The sequence below is a fragment of the Canis aureus genome, chromosome 14 (genome assembly GCF_053574225.1).
Source record: "Canis aureus isolate CA01 chromosome 14, VMU_Caureus_v.1.0, whole genome shotgun sequence".
Classification (NCBI taxonomy): domain Eukaryota; kingdom Metazoa; phylum Chordata; class Mammalia; order Carnivora; family Canidae; genus Canis; species Canis aureus.
This window is the reverse complement of record NC_135624.1, coordinates 53726759-53740052: the sequence shown is the minus strand read 5'-3', so window position 1 is coordinate 53740052 and position 13294 is coordinate 53726759.

Here is a 13294-nt window from a genome sequence, read left to right as displayed (position 1 = left end):
AAGTAGACGGAGGAAATTGTGCCGTGGCAAACACATACTAACTTTCATGAAAAGGAAATATGGCTCAGAAGGTGGATCAAGAAACAGAGAGTAGATTCAAGAAACATGAATTGTCATTGCCAGGTGTAGTAGAAGTGAGTTATAACTTCCAACGTAATTCCTGCTTTCTATTTTGCCACCTATTTAAATAAATTGACTTAACTAACCCAAAAATTGTTTTCTCCTGATATTCAAGACATTTTATCTCTTTCAAGAACCTAAGTCCTCATGGAGTTTTATAGCCAATAGGAAACTTAAAGACCTGCTATTTTTTTTTTTAGTTCTTTATTTAAATTTAACTTAGTTAACATATCCCATATTATTAATTTCAGGGATAGAATTTAGTGATTCATCCATTTCATATACCACCCAGTCAGTGCTCATTTCATCAAGTGTCCTTGTTAATGCCCATCACCCAATTACCTCATTCCTCCCATGAACCTCCTTTCCAGGAACCCTCAGTTTATTTCCAAGAGTTCAGCATCTTTTATGGTTTGCCACCCTCTCTACTTTCATATTATTTTATTTTTTCCTACCTTTCCCTATGTTTATCTGTTTTGTTTCTTATATTCCACATATAAATGAAATCATATGGTATTTGTCTTTGACTTATTTCACTTAGCATTATTAATTCTATCCTCGTCATTGCAAATGGCAAGATTTTGTTCTTTTTGATGGTATATATGCAAACCATATCTTCTTTATCCATTCACCTATGATGGACATCTGGGGTCTTTCCATATCATGGACATCACTGCTATAAATGGTGGGATGTGCCCCTTTGATCTCTATGTTTGTATCCTTTGGATAAATATCTACTAGTGCAATTGCTGGATCATAGGGTATTTCTTTTTTTTTTTTTTAAGATTAAATGCTTATAATTAAAGTCAACACGAAATTTTAATCTTTCAAATATACTTAGCAATCTGAAAGAATTTTTACATAGTCCAGCTATAAGGAATTTGTTAAGTTCCATTTTTTTTTAATTTATTTATGATAGTCATACAGAGAGAGAGAGAGAGAGAGTCAGAGACAGAGGCAGAGGGAGAAGCAGGCTCCATGCACTGGGAGCCCAACGTGGGATTCGAACCCGGGTCTCCAGGATCACGCCCTGGGCCAAAGGCAGGCGCCAAACCGCTGCACCACCCAGGGATCCCGGGTATTTCTATTTTTAACTTTTTGAGGAATGTCCATACTGTTTTCCACAATGGCTAAGACAGTTTCCATTCCTACCAACAGGGTAAGAGGGTTCCTCTTTCTCCACATCATTGCTAACATCTGTTGTTTCCTGAGGTGTCAAATTTAGATATGTGTGAGGTGGTATCTCATTGTGCTTTTGATTTGTACTTCCTTAGTGCTGACTGATGTTGAGCATTTTTTCATGTGTCTGTTAGTCATTTATATGTCTTTTTTTTTTTTTTTTTTTTTTTTGAGAAATGCCTGTTCATGTCTTCTGCCCATTTCTTGACTGGATTTTTTGGGTTTTGGGTTTTGAGTTTGATAAGTTCTTTTATATTTTGGACACTAGCCCTTCATCTGATAAGACATTTACAAATATCTTCTCCCATTCTGTAGTTTGTCTGTTAGTTTTGTCAACTATTTCCTTTGTGTGCAAAAGCTTTTTATCTTAGTAAAGTATCTTAGACTTTACTAAGATAGTTCATTCTTTTTTGCTTTTATTTCCCTTGCCTTTAGAGAAAAGTCTAGCAAGAAGTTGCTGTGGCTGAGGTCAAAAACTGCTGCCTATTTTCTCCCCTAGGATTTTGATGGATTCCTGTCTCACATTTAAGTCTTTCAACCATTTTGAGTCTACTTTTGTATTTGGTGAATTTCTACTCTTGTAGATTAAGGACCTCTTGTCTGAATTGCTTTTAGGATTTTTTCTGTATCTTTGAAATTTGCAAGCTTCACTATCATATGTTGAGATGTTGACACATTTTTATTAATTTTGAGGGGCATTCTCTGTGCCTCCTGAACTTGAATGCCTGCTTCCTTCCTCAGATGAGGGAAATTCTCAACTATAATTTATTCAAATAAACTTTCTGCCCCTCTCTTCCACTCCTCATTTTCTGGGACTAATATTATTTGGAAATTATTTCACTTTATGGAATTGCTGAATTCTCTCAGTCTCCCTTCATGATTCAATAGTTCTCTTTCTCTCTTCTTTTCAGCTTCCTGTTTTCCATCATTTTATCTTCTATATTACTGACTCTCTCTTCTGCCTTGTTCATCTTCATTTTTATAGCCTCCATTCGGGAGTGCATTTTGGTAATAGCATTTTTAAGTTTGGCCTGACTAGATTTTAATTCTATATCTATTCGTTAGTGTTTTCTATGTTTTTTTCAAGACCAGCTAGTATCTTTTTAATTATTGTTTTAAAATTTAGTTCAGACACTTTATTTATATCCATGTTGATTAAATCCCTGGTAGTGAGTACCACCACCTCCAGTTCTTTCTTTCGGTTGGATTTCTCTATCTCATCATTTTGTGTGTGTGTGGTGGTGGGGGGGGGACAGAAGAAAGAAAGAAAAAAAACATAACAATGACAACAGAAAAAAAAAAGTCAAGAAAAAAATAAAAACACAACAAAGAACTAGATATTGGGTGTGTTTTTGGTTTGCTTGTTAAGAGAAATTAGATCTCAAAATAAGGAAGAAAGGGGCAGTCCAGGTGGCTCCACAGTTTAGCACCACCTTCAGCCCAGGGCCTGATCCTGGAGACCCAGGATCAAGTCCCACATCAGGATCTCTGTATGGAGCCTGCTTCTCCCTCTGACTGTGTCTCTGCCCTTCTCTGTCATGAATAAATAAAATCTTTAAAAAATATATATATATATATATATATACAAAAGTATATATATAAAATATAAATATATATATACAAAAGTAAAATGAAATAAAATACAATGAAAGGAAACAAAATAATATGTACATAAATAATGTATTTGTAAAATATCTTTAAAAGAGTAAAAAAGAATTTAAAAATAAGAAAATAACAAAAAATAAGTTATTATTTTTAATTCTTTAAGAATTAAAAAGACATCAAATTCTACATACTGTTTTCCTCAAGAGCTGAAGCTTTTCCAGCCTTCTATGATCTGTAAACTTTGTGCAAGCCAGCTCATGCTGGTCTTCTGGAGGAGGGGCCTGTTGAACTGATTCTTAGGTTCACTTGCCCTCTTGCAAATATACTTTTTTTTGCCAGGAGGACGGGCTCACTGAAAGTGGCTCTGGATTCACTATGTAGTGCTGTTCTGCTTCCTAAAGGCATTAAGCACCCATGGGCAGTATAAAAATGGTGGCACCCTACTATCCTACCAGAGCTGAAATTTCATGCCCCCTCCACTCTTCAGTGAGTCCTCAGAGAAAAGCAGCCAATCACTCTTATCTCCCTGGTTTCCATCCAAACTCTGTGTTCACCTGGCCTGTGAATGAGCATTTTATCTCAGGCACGTGACTGAGTTTCAAAACTCCAAATTTCATGGACTCCTTGGAGTAGACACACACTGTTCCTTCTAGAGGAGGGAGGGGTTCTTGCTAAACTTCTGCCTGTTGCTAGACTCCTGCTAGGAAAACAGTTGCACAACCAGCCAGTGGTTCACAATTTATGGCAATACAGAGCAGAAAGCCAGCACCTAGGCTTTGCTGGCCTCCCCCACTCCTATGCTTGGGAACTCTGCCGCACTCAGGTATCCCCATTCTTGTGGTGACCCTGGGGATCCTGAGACCACACTGTCCCACCTGGAATTCTACCCCACTTTGTCACCTGAGTACCTTTAAGCCAGGGATGTCCCCACTATAGAAGACTTCTAGAAGTTCTGATTTTGCCCTCCACTGCTTATAATACTTTGCACTAGCCTCCTCAAGCCAGCTCCCTCCCTGCTGTCATATCCTCTGATATATTGCACCAAATTTATGTCTCCTGCACCCCCTACATTCCAAAAGATGATTGCTTTTCTACTTGTAGAATCGCAGCATCTCTTTTCTCAGATCTTCGACTGATTTCACAGGTGTTCAGAATGATTTGACAACCATTTGGGTGAATTCAAGGGACCAGACAGTCTTAGGATCCCCTTCTCCTCTGCCCTCTTAACTTCCCTAAAGATCTCCTAATCTAACATTTGTCTAAAATTTAACAGCTGTGTACCCATAGAATCAGGATTAGGACTCAGTTCAATGTTGTCAGTATAAATGTCAGTAAAAATCCAAGAGCTGGCCTTCTGACTTCACTATAGGCACATTTTTTAACCTAATGTACAATTTCATTAAACCCTATTAAATATTTTTCTAAATTATATGAAGAGATTAGAGGTTTACTATATGTATTACATTAAAAAATTTAAAAGACTTAAAGGAGTTGTATTATATCAGACAAATTATTATTTAAGATTAGATGATACAAAAATGTATGGATGCATACAAGTGATTGCCAACATTTTGAAACACCAAAACTGAAATGAATGGGCAATTCAGTAAAGAATATGAGGAAAATACTTTATATGCTTCAATTTGTGAAGAAATAACTTGTCAATTACATATTTGCAGAAATGTCCATGTGACTTTTCAATAACATAATTAATGAGATAGATTCATCCTTCTCTGGGCAAGATTTAGAAGCAGGCATGGCATCACTTTCGATGTATGCTGCTTGTCAGCACAGCCTGGCCAAGAGACTTGTACCTTCTTCCCTCAGAACACTGGCTCTGAGAATTCTGAGCAGCCAAGTAAGAACTCTCCTGAGGCCATCATATTGAGGACACCATGAGAGAAGACCACATGGAGAAACCAAAAGAAGCCCTGAGACTACATAAAAAGAGATACCCCAGGTGTTTCAGCCCCCAGTTGTTTGAGTTATCCCTACTGATACCCTGTACATTGTGGAGCATGGGCAAGTCTTTCTCTGTGTCCTTGCCTAAGTATCCACAAAATATAAAAATAATAACAAATGGATGTTAGTTTAAGTCACTCAGTGACTTAATTTGTGTTATAATACAGAACCAGACACTGACCATGATAAAACCTGGAACCAGATATTAATGAAAAATCAAGAGTCTATATAGGGTATTTTCTTAATAATACTATCCTGCCTCCAAATGAAAGTATATATAACCAGTAAATATCATCCTAAAGTTTGTGATTAGGCCATTATTTCAGTAGCTTTATTTGGAAAGCAAGGGTAAATTAGCAAAACTTACTACAAATAGGAAAATTGAAAGATCCTTAGGAATCTAGACATCCTCCCACCTGTGTAGGTTGGTTATTACAAGAGATAAGATAAGCATTTTAAAATGTCTGGCCAAACTGCATATTCATCAGAGATAATGGTAGCTATTTATCTAAATTACCTTTGATGAGAAGCCATTCAGCCAACAAATATATTTACTGAACATGTATAGTATAATAGATAGGATACCAATAGGTATTGGAGAAAAAAAGATAAGACAAAGGCTAGATTACCTGATCTCATGGAATGTATATTCTAGTTGGGTAGAAAGACAAAAAAAACAAATAAAAGATAAAGAAAATATTTTTAGGACAAATAAGAACCAAGAAATAAATAAACCAGAAAGTTAGAGATCACTGTGGAAAAGTCTACTTTATTTTTTTTTTAAGATCTAGTTCATTTATTTGAGAGAGAGAGAGAGAGAGAGCACACGAGCAGGGGAAGAGGGAAAGGGAGAGGGAAAGGAAGAAGCAGGTTCCTTGTTGAGCAGGAAGCCTGATACTGGGCTCAATCCCAGTTCCCCAGGACCATGACCAGAGCAGAAGGCAGACACATGATTGACTGAGCCACCCAGGTGCCCTGAAAAGTCTACTTTAGCTAGAGTAGTCAGGGAGACTCTCTTGGAACACAAATGATGTAAGAGGAGACAAAAATGAAATTGAGACAATCAGATGAAGAGGAAATTGTGGCCACATTTATAGTGGGAACAGGGTCCAACATATACATTTTCACCAAAATGAAAATAATTTTACATCTTCTAGCAACTGAAAAATGACCAATGGTATTAGGAAAGGAGATAGATGTAACTGTGAAGTTTAGTGATTCAGCAGAGGTGGATTATACTCAACTGTACAGACAAGAATGTTCAATTTTATTCTAAAAACTTTGGAGAACAATTCAAACTTAAAAGCAGTGAAACAATATGATCCAACTTACACTTTTAAAAGATCACTATCAGCAGCACTTGGGTGGCTCAGTCAGTTAAGTGTCTGATTCTTGATTTTGGTTCAACTCATGATCTCAGGGTTGTGAGATCAAGCCCTGCATCAGACTCTGTGCTGGGCATGGAGTCTGCTTAAGATTCTTTCTCTTCTTCTCCCTCTTCCTTTTCCCCTTCTCACTCTTTCTTTCTTTCTTTCTTTCTTTCTTTCTTTCTTTCTTTCTTTCTTTCTTCTCCTCTTTCTCTCTCTCTCTCTAAAAAAAAACAAAAACAAAACATTTTTACTCCCACGTAGAGAAGAATTGAAGCAAATTGACAAGAGGTAACTATAGCAATTTAGATAATAGTTAACAATAGTCCAGGATAAATCACATAGTAACATAGTAAAGGAATCTAAAAATTGGCGCATTTCCAAAAATATTATCAGTGTATAATTCAAAGTTGTCATCTTCATAATAAATATATTTCAGAGATCTAATCAATAGGACTTACTGTTGAAAGGATGGGGGCAAGGAAGCAATTGCTAATATAAACAGATTATTATAAATATAGTTATATATAAATTATATTTTAGCTATATGAATATAATTAGTACCATTAATAAAAAGGGATTCCCTCTGAATTCCTGGCTTCGAGTGGGTAGTAGTAGTATATACTGAAATGAGAAAGAAAAAAGTAGAGGAAGGTTTCAAAAAGATATCAAGAGCTAGAGATGCTGTCTAAGAGATAGCTATTTGTGAGATATGAAATTAGAAACAGAATCAAGGAGCTGCCTGTGCAAAGAAGATAAAACTTTTGAGTCATCATCATGGAGTGACACTGGAATTCTTTGGAATTAGTGAGATTACTGAAAGTAATGAGAAAAAAAAAAAATCTTTAAAAGACCCAAAACCAAATCCCGAGGATTTCAACAACTAAAGATTCAGATTAGGAGGATGAGCTGGAAAAGAAAATGGGATAAGTAGTAGAAGAAAATCCAAAAGAGAAGGATTTTGTGGAAACCAAGAAAGGAGAGTACTTCAAGAAGGAGAAAGGTATTCATAGAGTCCTGCAGTAGAAATGTCATTGACAACCTTAGCAAGACAAGATGCAGAGGAACACTGAGGGGCAGAACTACCCCTACTACTAACACATTTGATAACTACCTTCTTCAATGAGAAAAGGTAACTCAGGAGATGAGGCCATGGAAAATCTTTGTGAAAACATATCATCTACAAAGTCTGTTAATAAATGAGGCCAGACAGGTGATTAAGAGTACACTTATCAAAAATAACAACATGGGATGGCTCAGTTGGTTAAGTGTTGGACTCTTGATTTCAGCTCAGGTCATGATCTCAGGGTTGTGAGGTGGAGCTCTGAGTTGGGCTCCATCCTCAGTGGGGAATCTGTTTGTCTCTCTCTCTCTCCCTCTGCCCCCCCCCCTTGCTTGTGCTCCCTAAAAATAAATAAATAAACAAACAAATAAATCTTAAAAAATAAAACAACAACAAAGAGTACATTTATCATGATGAACACTATGTATAGAATTGTTGCATCACTATACTGTATGCCTGAAACTAATATAACACTGTATGTTAACTATACTGGAATTAAAATTTTAAAAATAAAAAATAAATTAAGAATAAATAAATAAATGAGGTCAGATAATTGCTGCTATCACCGAAATGAAGCTGCAGTCCCAAGAACAAACAGAAACTATCAGAATGTTTTATGTTTGTGGAGATGGATTATCAACTGGAGAAGAAGAAATTCTCTAGGGAGGCAATAAAAGCTAAGACTAAAGGAGTCAACCTTTTGAAAAAGAGATTGGATCCAGAGAAATGCAAGCATGGAATGCTTTTGAAACGAAAAGTAACACTCTATGTTGTAGTAGGAGAAAAGAAAGAAGTGTGGGCTAAATTTGTAGATTTGGTGGTGGAATGTGGAAGGAAATGGCTCTTGATGGCTTCTCATTTTTCAGTGAATTAAAACATGAATATTTAGCTCAGACTAAGGATGAAGAAGGTTAGGAGATGGAAGAAGGTATATCTTAGAGCATAATATGAGCCCCAAAGAAATCATTATTAGAGCTGGGCAGTTTTGAGGACCTGTTTAAAATGGATAATATGAATTATTCAGGGTCAGCTGAGCAGCTATTTGCTGAAGTACAAACCTGGAGAAAATAAATGGATATTGGTGTTTAAATCATTCGTGTCTTCAGGTGAGTTCTATTAATATAAAATAAAAGAGATTTGGTCGGTTTTACAAAGAAATAATGATAATGACAGAGTGTGAATTATAGGCTAGACAAGGAAAAATGAACACCAAGAGGTCTGATTAATAATGATAAAGTGGTATAATACATGGATTAGAAATCTTGATGAAATCAAAGAATCATTGTAGTAGAGGTACTTCAATAAGTAAATTGGAAAATAGGATATAATGAAAAAGAGACATTTTTATACTGAGATTTCAGACACAGATCAAGTGTAATAACCTAAGCAAATGTATGTATAATATAAACTTATAAAAACCTAGAAGAGAACTAAAAAAGAACATGCCATGTAAGATTTAGTTATATTAAGTTTCCGATTAAGTACTACTTTCACAATTATTCTATAAATTTCAACAGAATATCTGGTTAGAACTGCTAACTTAAGAGATAGGTGCTAAATTCATATGTAAAGAGCATGTGCCTGTAACCTGATGGCATGAGGATGTAAGTTAGGATCCCTCAATATAGTTATGCTCCATGAGCTGAATATAATAAGTGGAAAAGATCTCAACTATAATTATAATTTTAGAAGAGTTTATTTTTTTTCCACAAAGAAGGAGATACTTGTGGGTTTCTTTTTGAAATTTAAGTAACACATCTGATAACTAACATGTATCATCTGGAAAAAAAAATGTGTTACGAAAAATGTCTGAGTTTTTTTGACTTTTTTAGGTATATGAGGAAAAGCGAACTTAGACATGCCTTTACTTCATTGTTCAAAAGTAACGTGAAATGTGCCTCAGAGGAAACAGAGCATATACTCATAGCAGGTGCAAGTTTTGCTCCATAAATGCAAATAATCTAGAAATGTATTTTTCCTTATAATTCTATATAATTTTCAGGTCCACCACTGAGAGAGTGGAAAGGAAAAAACGATCCAAGTCAATTTAATTTCTCTCCCCTATTCCCTGGGATTGTGTGCAGCTTCTAGTATTTTGCATAATGGCAAGGATTTCATAGTTAATATCTGGTCCTATATGTCTTCAGTCTCAGTTGACAACCACTGAAAAAGTCATCATCCCATCAGAGTGTCTTTCATTTGTCCATTCCAGTGTCTCCACTTTATTTCATGTTAAAATTTGAATAGCCTCTTTACTTTCATCTTCATTCCTTGCTGTCATTCACTTTACTGCCTCCACACCATACCAGAACATGACAGTATTTCCATGGATGTCACATGACATCTTGGTCAATGTCACTCTATAGTTCATATAATCATTCAGCTACACCCATGTTATACTGGTGCAAGTGAGAACCAAGTAAGCTCATTTCTAGATACATCACACATATATTCCATGAATGGGGCCTCGCTACTCTTCTGTGGTCTACTAAGAAACAGAAGCGCTTATCCTTTTTTCTTTCCTTAGATTAGATAATTCTCATTGCCTCATTTGTTTTCTACTGTTCCACTCCACTTGCAGCTCATCCTACTTGAGACTCAAACTCTTTTACAAAAGTGGCCCTACCACATATAAACTCTCCCTGTTTCAATTTTGATAAGTTTTGCCTTCCATTCTGATTTAGTCTAAGGATGACCTGGTTTTTATACTGTAGATATTCTCTCCATATTTATTTCCTAAGATATGAATTCTATTTCCCTCCAATGGCTAAAATTTTTAAACACAAAGGCAGTACTTGACCACTCAGTACTCTTAGCCATATTACCCTTCTCTGAGTGGGCAAAGGATCTCATCATGCAAGAAAACACAGGGAGAAATTACAGATTAATATTTTGAAATTGTGCATTGCTATGCGCCAATGATACAGAATTAATAACATCTTTTCAAATGAGATTCAAACAATTTGAAAATTTTGTGAAGAATTGTTAGAAGTCTATAAAAATAAACTGCAGATGCTGCTTTTGAAGGGAAGGTTATAAGAGTAGGGGAATACAGATTAATAGAAAACAAGAATAGATGTGCTATGACACTGTGCCAATTTTAATTAAATAATTACTGAGACCAGGGCAAAAATACAGCTAAGTATATTAGGTTATCTGTTCTATATCTAATAGATAATTAATAATATTGTGTCTTTGTGTTATATTATAAGCTAAATTAAGCTATCATGCTGTTTAGAGAAAATAAGAAAGGTTAGCTTTGATCATATCATAAGACTTTGGTCTAAAGTCCTATGGGGTGCTTTAATATGAAAGCAATATACTAGTATGGGAGCCGTAGTAATGAAATATTGATGGTCACATCATCAAGTGATTAACATGTATGATAATTAATGAGGAAATAAGAAAATATGCGTTTATATGGTCAAATGCATAGACTTAGATTTAAAGCACATTATTATAATATCCCTGTGTATGTCAAACTCAATCATGACCTGTGTTAAAATAATATCCCCAGAAAGTCTAATCCCTACCTTTTTCGACATTTATTTTTTTTCATTTTTTTCTAAGACAAAGTCTTTTCAACCTAGAGACTTACTGAATGTTGTTCTGTTTTGAATACTTCCCTCTATCTGTATTTTTTTCCTATGAAGTTCACACCTAATCATTATTCTAACTTTAGCTCAATTATTACCTCTTTTAGAAAATCTTCGTGTTCTGCCAAAGGAGAGTTCAGACCTTGTTAACACTGTTCTCCTAAGAGTAATGTCTTAAGACATCATAAAATATAGTATTTAAAGATCTTTTTAAATTTGTTTATTTAGAGAAAGAGAGAGCATGGGAGGAGAGGCAAAGGGAGAAAGAGAAAGAATCCCAAGCACACTGCCTGCTGAGCACAGAGCCCAGTGCAGGCCCTGATCTCAGGACCCTGAAATCATGACCTGCGCTGAAATCAAGTCAGATGCTTAACCAACTGAGCCACCAATTCATCCCATGAAATGTGGTATTTAATTATGTTTTTCCCTCTTCCTAGACCAGAAGTCTTAAGAAGACTTAGACAATATGCAAGAGAAACTCTGACATATTTCTATTTCTTATGTTTTCAGGATCTAATGCATGGCAGTTTTTAGTCACCTCTTAATAAGATAAATCAGACCTTATAACTTATCTGGTTAGAATCCTCTTTTGGCTGACTGCTACAGTTGGAATAAAATTCAAAATGCCATTTCTAAGCTTCAAGGACTTATAAGATTCTGCTGACATCTTGAACCCCATCTTTTATCACTATACCACCAGTTATTATACTATGATCTAACTATCTTTGTAGTCTCCTTTCTAGCATCTTTGTACTAGCTATTTCTCCTGCCTTGATTATTGTGACCTTATAATTCTCCTGTGGTTGACTCCCTCAGCTCCTCGGAGAAAAGTTTATCATTCCAACATAAGTGCCAGGTTCTACTCTTTGTGGTCAATTACTAAACCATTACATTGGTTTATTTTTTTCGTACTACTTATAAATGGCCATTGTTTTGAGTATTTTCATGCCTATTTTCTATTTACTTCCACTATTAGAAACCCTACAAAACATTGTTATTTTTCTTTAGTCAATTATCTTTTAAAGAGATATTAAAGTAATAAGGAAAAAGTCTTCATGTTTTCAGATGCAACTGTCATTTTTTCTGTGCTTCATTCTTTTGTATAGATTCAGACTTTGATTTGGCATTACTTTTCCTCTGCCCTTACTTTAACATTTCTTATAGTATAGTTTTACCGGTGATTAAATATTCTAGTGCTTTTGTATCTAAAAAAAAAATACTTATTACTATTATGTTCTTTGGAAGGTATTTTTGCTGGGTATAGAATTCAGTGTTGACAGTTTCTCCCATTAATTTCAAGGTGTTACTTTTTGCATGCATCCTCAATGGAGCAATGTCACTCTCAAGAAAGTGAACATTGATTGTGGAGGAGAGGGCAAAAACTATATTATAATGGCTTGTGTTCTTCAAAAGAGCTACAATACATACAGCATAGATTAGTATTGAACATTTACCTGTATTTATATCTGTATATATTAAATACACATACAGTATATCTGTGATATTGAGATTTTTATCAGGCAGGAGTGATTAGGAAAAAAAGTATTTTACAAGTCTTCTGGGTGAGGGTGATAATGAAAACAAGGTTGAAGAATACTTCTCTATTGTCTTCTCACTTATGCTGTTTTGGTGAGAAATCTGTTAATAATTTCTATAAAGTTTTCTCTTCTTCATATAATGCTTCAGAACAATATGATTATGCTAATACTTGGGGGTTTTCTACATATATCTTTGAGATTTGTTGAAATTCTTAAATATGGATTTATTATTTTCATAAAATTGGAAAAATTCCAGTCATTATTACTTCAAATATTTTCTACCCTTCCCCTCCTTTGAAGAACCCGGGGACACGCTTTCTCTATCTAATTTTGGATAGTGCCTATATCTTTTCAAGTTCACTGATCTTTTCTTCTGCAATATATAATTTTCCATTCATATCATGTATGACAAACATATATATGTGTGCATGTGTGTGTGCATGCATGCATGCATATGAGTAAAAAGAACAGAAACATAAAAATTACTCTTCTTAATAATGTTAATATTCAAAGTCAGAAATTAATATATCACTTCATATAGGCCAAGAATTCCATGGCTGACTCTAATGTAGAAGGCTGTATTTAAGAATGATGATTTAACTCATGACTTGGTTATATACCTTGATTATTGAGCCATATTAAAAGGAGATCCTACATTTTATTTTAAGGTGGGTTTAAAATACTATGAGAATAGTGAGGCCATCTTATTTGAAACAATTTGTTCATACTTAAAAGCACACCTATATAAGCAAATGATTGAAAGGTGATTTTGTTCGAAATTTTAAAATAAATAAATAATAAATAAACAAATGAATAAATAAATAAATAAATAAATAAATAAATAAAACAGATGACCAAGATCTA